The following is a 7970-nucleotide window of genomic DNA, read 5'->3' on the forward strand; positions in this document are numbered from 1 at the left end:
CACCATGAATCTTGAAGATAATGGAGCAAGATTAAAGAGAAACTCTTCTTCGGTCTTCAAAATTCCGAGAATGACGACGAGAAACACCACCATGAATTATTTAGACACTCCAGAAGAATCAAAACAAAGAGGTTGAGCCAACGATGAAAAGAATTGTGAAAGATCTAGGAGAAGGCATTTGACTGATGATAAATCATTCTTAAGTCAAACTTTGAAAATAAATTTGAGGATAGCTCCGGGAAAATAAGAAGAGTCAGGTAAGATCCTGGGAAAAGACCTGTGGGTTAGGGCCCACTCAAAAGAAACACCATAGAATGATTTGAAAGAGAGATTGCACCGGTTGAATTAAAAGACTTGAATAAGATAACAACCTCGAAAGATCTTGAACGAATGCAGAGTGGAAACACGAATCTTCGAAATATCTTCAGCACTCCCGAATAATTAAATAGCGAGAAGTGAATGAATATGAGGTGCACCGGCATGAGAAGGTATTTGGAACGAGGAAAAATATATGATCAATAACGCTTGAATTTAAACCACCGGAGATGAAAAGAATGAAGAATGACGAACTTGAAGCTCCATTAGTCTCTTCCTGAGAATCACCGGATAAGAACACTAATGGAAAAGGAATGGAGAGGCTTCCCATCAATAAAAAGGATACTTGAATAAGAAATCTGAATCGTTGAAGAAAAAGGGTGGGTGGGCGGGAAAAACAAAGGCAACTTGGAGACGGATGAAACAAACACCGTTGAGAAGAACTGATACTTGATCTTGCGGATGTTGAAATGATCGGATCCACTTGAAGAGAGGCACGCCGGTTGAACAGGATTTAAATGACAATCTCGATTATCAAGAAGGATTAGTATTCACATAGGAATACGAGAACACCACTTAGGAAAGGTATGGAATCAACATTTGACTTCGAAGCAACTCGAATACCACAACTCAAAACAAACAAAGGATTGGCTTGCAGAATAAGCCGGAACAAACATATGATAGAGATTTCGTCCGAAGTTTTCGTGGTGGGGCCTACACGGGCTCGATCGTACAACACCATCATGTACAAGGCAGTGGACATGACATACGAAGCGTCCCCGAGTCGGCATAGCCAAGGACTCTTTAAGACACAACGAGACCACTGTAAAACCGACCGTGAATAGGCGGACCACTAGACGTCGAACCCCAATTTCATATCATACATCTGTCGGAAAGATTATCCTAAGAGCTACTTGAATTCCCACTTATAAACTCCCGAAATTTTTCCGGTAATGCAATCAGGTGTTGGGGATACAGGGGAAGCAAAATATCTCACCCAAAACTAACAAATCCTACATCCAGCTATATCCATCCTTCAACACATAACCAAGAAACCTTCGGAAATCGTCTACCTCAACCTTCGAAAAGCATTCATTATACAAGTTATGGCAATACTCCCGAACTCCCACCCCAGTACTGGGTGGCGTCGAGGTTATCTCACCAACAACTGCATAAAAGAGATTTTCGATGTCGGCGAAACTAATCTCAGGTATTCCAGAGCTGCAACGATAAAATTGTGACAACAACACCTCGGAGCTCAACTCCCCGGGACACTGCCACAACCCCTAAATGTCAGGAGGCACCAAGAACAATGTTCTCATCACAAAACCATCGGAACGACTCCAAGATACCCGCGTGATCCTAATTTTTTTTAGTGAAATTTGAGAAGAGAAGAGTCAAAACTCTACGTCAGGATGCCTTACCAAACTGATGAGGAGACTGGGGACTAAAAAAGAATTCCTAAACTCTCCAATATATAATTCCTAAATGACTCAAAAACATTTTTCTAGACACAACTCGACCGCTAATAACGATCAAGCAATGGGGCTCCTAAGGTCGGGGAAGGCTCTGATACCAACTTGTAACACCCTCGATGCGGCTATATCTCCCATGTGTCGAAGCACGACTTAGAGGCATAACCGCATTGAAAGCAATGTCACAAGTGTGGTAATCTTCACACAACCCATGTAATACATAAGGTAAAAAGATACATAGTTAGTTTACAATCGCCACTTCACACAATTACATGAATAAAGCATTACATCAAATAGATACAATCAAGGTCCGACTACGGAACCAAAATAAAAGAAGACTACCCCAAAAGCTACACAGATCCCCGATCGTCCCGACTGGGCTCCACTACTAATCAACTGGAAACGGAACAACATAAAGGACAAGATCTTCATCGAGCTCCTCCTTGAGCTTGGTTGCGTCACCTGCTCGGTAACATCGGCACCTGCAAACTGGTTTTGGAAGTATCTGTGAGTCACGGGGACTCAGCAATCTCACACCCTCGCGATCAAGACTATTTAAGCTTATAGGAAGGGTAAAAGGTATGAGGTGGAGCTGCAGCAAGCGACTAACATATATGGTGGCTAAACCTACGCAAATGAGAGCGAGAAGAGAAGGCAAAAGCACGGTCAAACAACTATGATCAAGAAGTGATCCTAGAACAACCTACGTCAAACATAACTCCAACACCGTGTTCACTTCCCGGACTCCACCGAGAAGAGACCATCACGGTAACACACACGGTTGATGCATTTTAATTAAGGTCAACTTCAGGTTTACTACAACCGGACATTAACAAATTCCCATCTGCCCATAACCGCGGGCACGGCTTTCGAAAGTTCAAATCCCTGCAGGGGTGTCCCAACTTAGCCCATCACAAGCTCTCACGGTCAACGAAGGATATTCCTTCTCCCAAGACATTCCGATCAGACTCGGCATCCAGGTTACAAGACATTTCAAAAATGGTAAAACAAGTCCAGCAACACCGTCCGAATGTGCCGACAAATCCCGATAGGAGCTGCACATATCTCGTTCTCAGGGCACACTCAGATGAGCAGTCCGTACAACTAAAACCAAACCTCGAGTTTCCCTGAGGTGGCGCTGCAAGGGGCTCTAGTTTGGACCAACACTCAGAGGAGCACTGGCCCGGGGGGTTAAAATAATGATGACCCTTAGGAGCGTGACTCCCAAGGGAAAATAAAAGGCTAGGGCGAATGGTAAAACCAATGTTGGGCATTGCTGGAGGAGTTTTATTCAAGGCGAACTGTCAAGGGGTTCCCATTATAACCCAACCGCGTAAGGAACGCAAAATCCGGGAACATAACACCGATATGACGGAAACTAGGGCGGCAGGAGTGGAACAAAACACTAGGCAAAAAGGTTGAGCCTTCCACCCTTTACCAAGTATATAGATGCATTAATTAAATAAGAGGTATTGTGATATCCCAACAAGTAACAATGTTCCAACAAGGAACGACATCTCCATGTTCCAACAAGGAACAAACTTCAATCTTCACCTGCAACTAACAATGCTATAAGAGGGGCTGAGCAAGCGGTAACATGGCCAAACAACGGTTTTCTAGGACAAGGTGGTTAGAGGCTTGGCTTAACAATATGGGAGGCATGATAAGCAAGTGGTAGGTATCGCAGCATAGGCATAGCAAAAGAGCGAGCAACTAGCAAGCAAAGATAGATGTGATTTCGAGGGATGGTCATCTTGCCTGAAATCCCGCAAGGAAGAAGAATGAGTCCATGAAGAAGACAAACGGACGTTGTCGAATGAATCCTCACAACACGACGATACCGGATTACCGAGACGAAGTACACCGGAAAGAAAGCAAACAACATAGTAAACAACCACCACATAAGCATGGCACGATGCGCAAACAAGTATGATGCATGTCTGGTTTAATGAGGCATGGCATGGCAAAGTGCACAAGCAACCCTTCAAATTAAGTGGAGCTCAATATGCAACGAGTTGCATATTGACAAAACACCACGACAAGTTTTTAGTTCGATCTCGTTTATGTACCCAACAATATTAAATGTTGTTAAACATGGCAAGAGGGTGAAGCAAAATAAAACTACCTATCTAGTCAAGGTTAAATGAGGCCGGAAACAACGAACAACAAATTCCGGTAAATCCCCATATGCATATCTTAGATTTGGTGCTGTTCTGCACTAATCACAATTTTAGAGTTGTTAAACATGCAAAGTGATGCCACCATGTTAAACTAGGCATTTTTCTACCCCATTTACATATAAAGTTTATTAAAATCGGAGCTACGGTTATTTAGTTATGAAAGGATTCATTTTAACACGTTATTTAAGCAAATTTAAATAAACATCATTTTAAGCATTTTAAACATGGGTGAAAGTTGCATATTATGAAACTAGACAAGATTCTAAGCAACTTTCATATATAAATCATTTTAATATGATGCGTGGTTATTAAGTTATTATATGCATGATCTACAAGGGGTTTTCTGTAAAATAGCAAAACCTGGGAAAATGCTAAAATCACAACAGAGAAGAAAAAAACACTATCGGGCTGAAACGGAACACGGCCCAACAGTGCACAGGGACAATCAGTGGCTGGGCTGAGGCTCACTATAGGCCTTGGGCCGGATCTGGCGCGACTGGGCCTTGGTCAACCAGGCGAAGCAGAGGCGGCCCAGGCGCATGGAGTGGTCGCAGTCAACGCCTGAGGTGTGCATTCCTCCTCCTGCTCGAAGCAGGGGATGCAGGGGCGAAGCAGGGGCTTGCGGGCGGCGCAGGTGGTGCGGCGCGACGCCCTGGAGACGGGGACGAGGCTGAGGACACGGGGCGCATCGGATCCGGCCAGCGGGAGCCCATCTCCGATGATGGTGGCGCCGGCTGGAGCTCCTGTTTGAGGCAAGGACAGAGAGAGAGCAGTAAAGTCAGAGAGGCAGAACGGAAAAGGAGAAGAAGAGAGAAGGCAAGGGCGACGGATGCACGAGGAGGAGGCATCGGGTGCGCTAGCAACGCGAAGACGGCTGGATCCGGGCGGCGAGGCGCTGAATCCCCACTTGGCCGAGGCAGGGAAGACCGGCGACGAGTTCTCTGGGGCTTCGTCTGTCGATGGTGGTGAGGCTCGCCGGCGACGAGGCGAGGAAGAAGGGGTCTGTTAGCGCGGGGGACGCCCCGGATCGATTGGGAGGAGCTCGGGTGCGGCGCCGAATGGGCTCAGTGGCGCGGGGAAGAAGAGCCTGGCTTGCTCCAGCAAGAAAAGGGGGAGGCCGCGGTGAAGCGACTCCGACAGGCTGGAGTCAAGGTAGCACACGGATCCGGCCGGTCTCGAGGAGCTCCGGGCGGCGCAGAATCTTGAAGGGGAAGCCATGGCGCTCGACGGCGGCGTTGGTCCATGGCGGCGGTGGTCGAGGTGGAGGCCTGCGGCGGCTTCCATGGCATGGGGAGCACCTGTACAGAGAAGAGAGAGGATGGATGAGAGGCAGAGGAAGCCACAGGAGGGAAAAATGGAGGGAGGAGGAACGAGGGAGAGAGCACGGGGTCGGCCTGGTGGTGGCTTCGGTCGCCGACGAGGGAAGTGGCTCAGGGTCGACGGTGGGAGCAGCGATGAGGAAGCGGGGTGCTCGGGCAAGACCGAGACCAGAAGGAGGAGGCGAAGTGGATTGAATCAAATAAAAACAAAGGAGGCACTGGATTGGGCGATGGGGATCCCAAGGAAGATGCGGCGGCGGCGCGACCGGACAGGCTCCCTAGGTTTTAGGGTTTGATCTGATTTGGGTAGGGGTTGGTCTATATATAGGGAACAAAAGGATTAGGTTTGGACCCTCCGATCAAAATCGGACGGTTTCGGATAAATAAGTTAGGTAGCCCAATTAAGAAAACGGAGACGTTTTGTAGACGTTTGGGGATGATCCGGATCCAACGGTGACGACTGTCCGGGTCGGGTCCTGGACAACTTTCGGGCGCGCGCGCGAGGAGGGCCGCGGGCTGACGAGAGGGGTTAGGTAGGACCTGAGGGTAGGTAGTGGACTGTGGAGAGCGGGTTGGTCTGAGAGAAGAGGGGAGAGATGCAGCCCGGCAGGGTTTCCGGAGACCGAAAACGTCCGACGAAAAGACCGACTATAATGTCGCTATAGTTATCCGTTGGACTATCAAACGAACTTCGAATGCGATGAAACTTGACAGGCGGTCTATCTACACCATAATAAGACCACACATCAACTCTCATTCCATTCCGAGAACATTCTCCGGCCACTTATAAAATACTATTTTGGACATGCCGCGGGCGCGTGCAAGTGTGTCTGGGCTCAGAACGGACAACGGATGGCACTGGGGAAACCCGGACGGATGCAGGTTTTGAAAACATGATGATGCAATGCGGATGATGACATGATATGCAAAGCATGACACGCAAGCAATGACAAGACAACAACAGCGAATAACTGGAGGACACCTGGCACATCGGTCTCGGGGCGTTACATAGAACTACCCCACCAACCACTCAAGCATGACCCACGTTGTCAATCAGTGCGGTGTCAAGCCATAAGGTGATTAAGTGGCAGCCATTCGCCACATGGCAGCCATTTCCTACAGAAGAAACCCACAAATGACACCCGTTCTACGACATGTCAAGGGAACAGGCGCGGAGCTAGCAAGATAGCCCGGCAATCCTTGCCGAGCCAGCAGTGATGTGACACTAAGTGGTACATTTAATGCACCCTGTCAGCCCGCAGAGTTAGGTATGATAGCACTGTTTGCTATCATATCAGTGGATAATGACTACTTTGCCATTATGGTGACCCCTTGATCTATAAAAGGAGGCCTATGGCACCCATAAGGGGGGGGGGGTTGGAAAGTTGACGAACCCACACCACCATACGCGTGTAGTCGCTACCGCCCTAAGGCAACCCCTGCCGGGCAAGTGTACTGTGCTCCACCACCTCCATTCCACCATCAATCCACCAAAGCAGCAGTAGGGTTTTATGCCTCACGACGGCCCGAACCTGGGTAAATTGCTTGTGTGCTCTCTGCCGTGTTGTCGTGCGCTAGTCTGCTCTTTGCGCAATGCGACGTCCCCCTGCCAAACTAGCAAGGGGCCTCCTGGTCCCATAGGTGGTCGTGGATATCCCGTGACATGAAGAAAGGATGATGGAGACTATGATTCCCCCACAAGTCGGGAGAGACTCCGGACGAAAAAAAGGCCAAAAAAAGAGAGGGCCCAAAAAATGAGAGAAAAGAGAGAAGGGGAAATGCTACTATCCTTCTACCATACTTATGCTTCAAAGTAGCACCATGATCTTCATGATAGAGAGTCTCCTACATTATCACTTTCATATAGTAGTGGGAATTTTTCATTATAGAACTTGACTTGTATATTCCAATGATGGGCTTCCTCAAATTTCCTTAGGTCTTCGTGAGCAAGCGAGTTGGATGTTGTAACGCCCCAGATATAACTTGCCCAATTTGTACTCCAACTCTTGCCGTTTCCGGCGTTAAGTTATATTTATTTCTTGGGTTCGGGTCTTTGTCTCCGTGTGTTGTTTTCTTTTTCATGCATCTCATATCATGTCATCATGTGCATTGCATTTGCATACGTGTTCATCTCATGCATTCGAGCATTTTCCCCGTTGTCCGTTTTGCATTCCGGCGCTTCGTTCTCCTCCGGTGGCCATTTCTAGCTTTCTTTCGTGTGTGGGGATTAAACATTTCCGGTTTGGACCAAGACTTGTCATGCGGCCTTGGTTTACTACCGGTAGACCGCCTGTCAAGTTTCGTATCATTTGGACTTCGTTTGATACTCCAACGGTTAACCGAGGGACTGAAAAGGCCTCGTGTGTGTTGCAGCCCAACACCCCTCCAATTTGGCCCAAAACCCACCAAACTCTGCTCCATGTCCTAGAGCGTTCGATCACGATCGCGTGGCCGAAAACCGCACCTCATTTGGACTCTCCTAGCTCCCTCTATGCCTATATATACACCCCTCCATTTTCGAATCTCTTCTCCCTCTACGAAACCCTAAAAAACCCTCTCCGCCACCGCCGGACAACGTCCGCACGAGCCGGACGTGTCCGGATCCCTCCGCCTCCAACCGCTAGCCGCCACGTGGCCGCGTCCACCGCCGCCGCCGCCGGCCCGGGAGAGCCCGCGAACGC

This window comes from Triticum dicoccoides, chromosome 4A (genome assembly GCF_002162155.2).
Source record: "Triticum dicoccoides isolate Atlit2015 ecotype Zavitan chromosome 4A, WEW_v2.0, whole genome shotgun sequence".
Lineage (NCBI taxonomy): Eukaryota > Viridiplantae > Streptophyta > Magnoliopsida > Poales > Poaceae > Triticum > Triticum dicoccoides.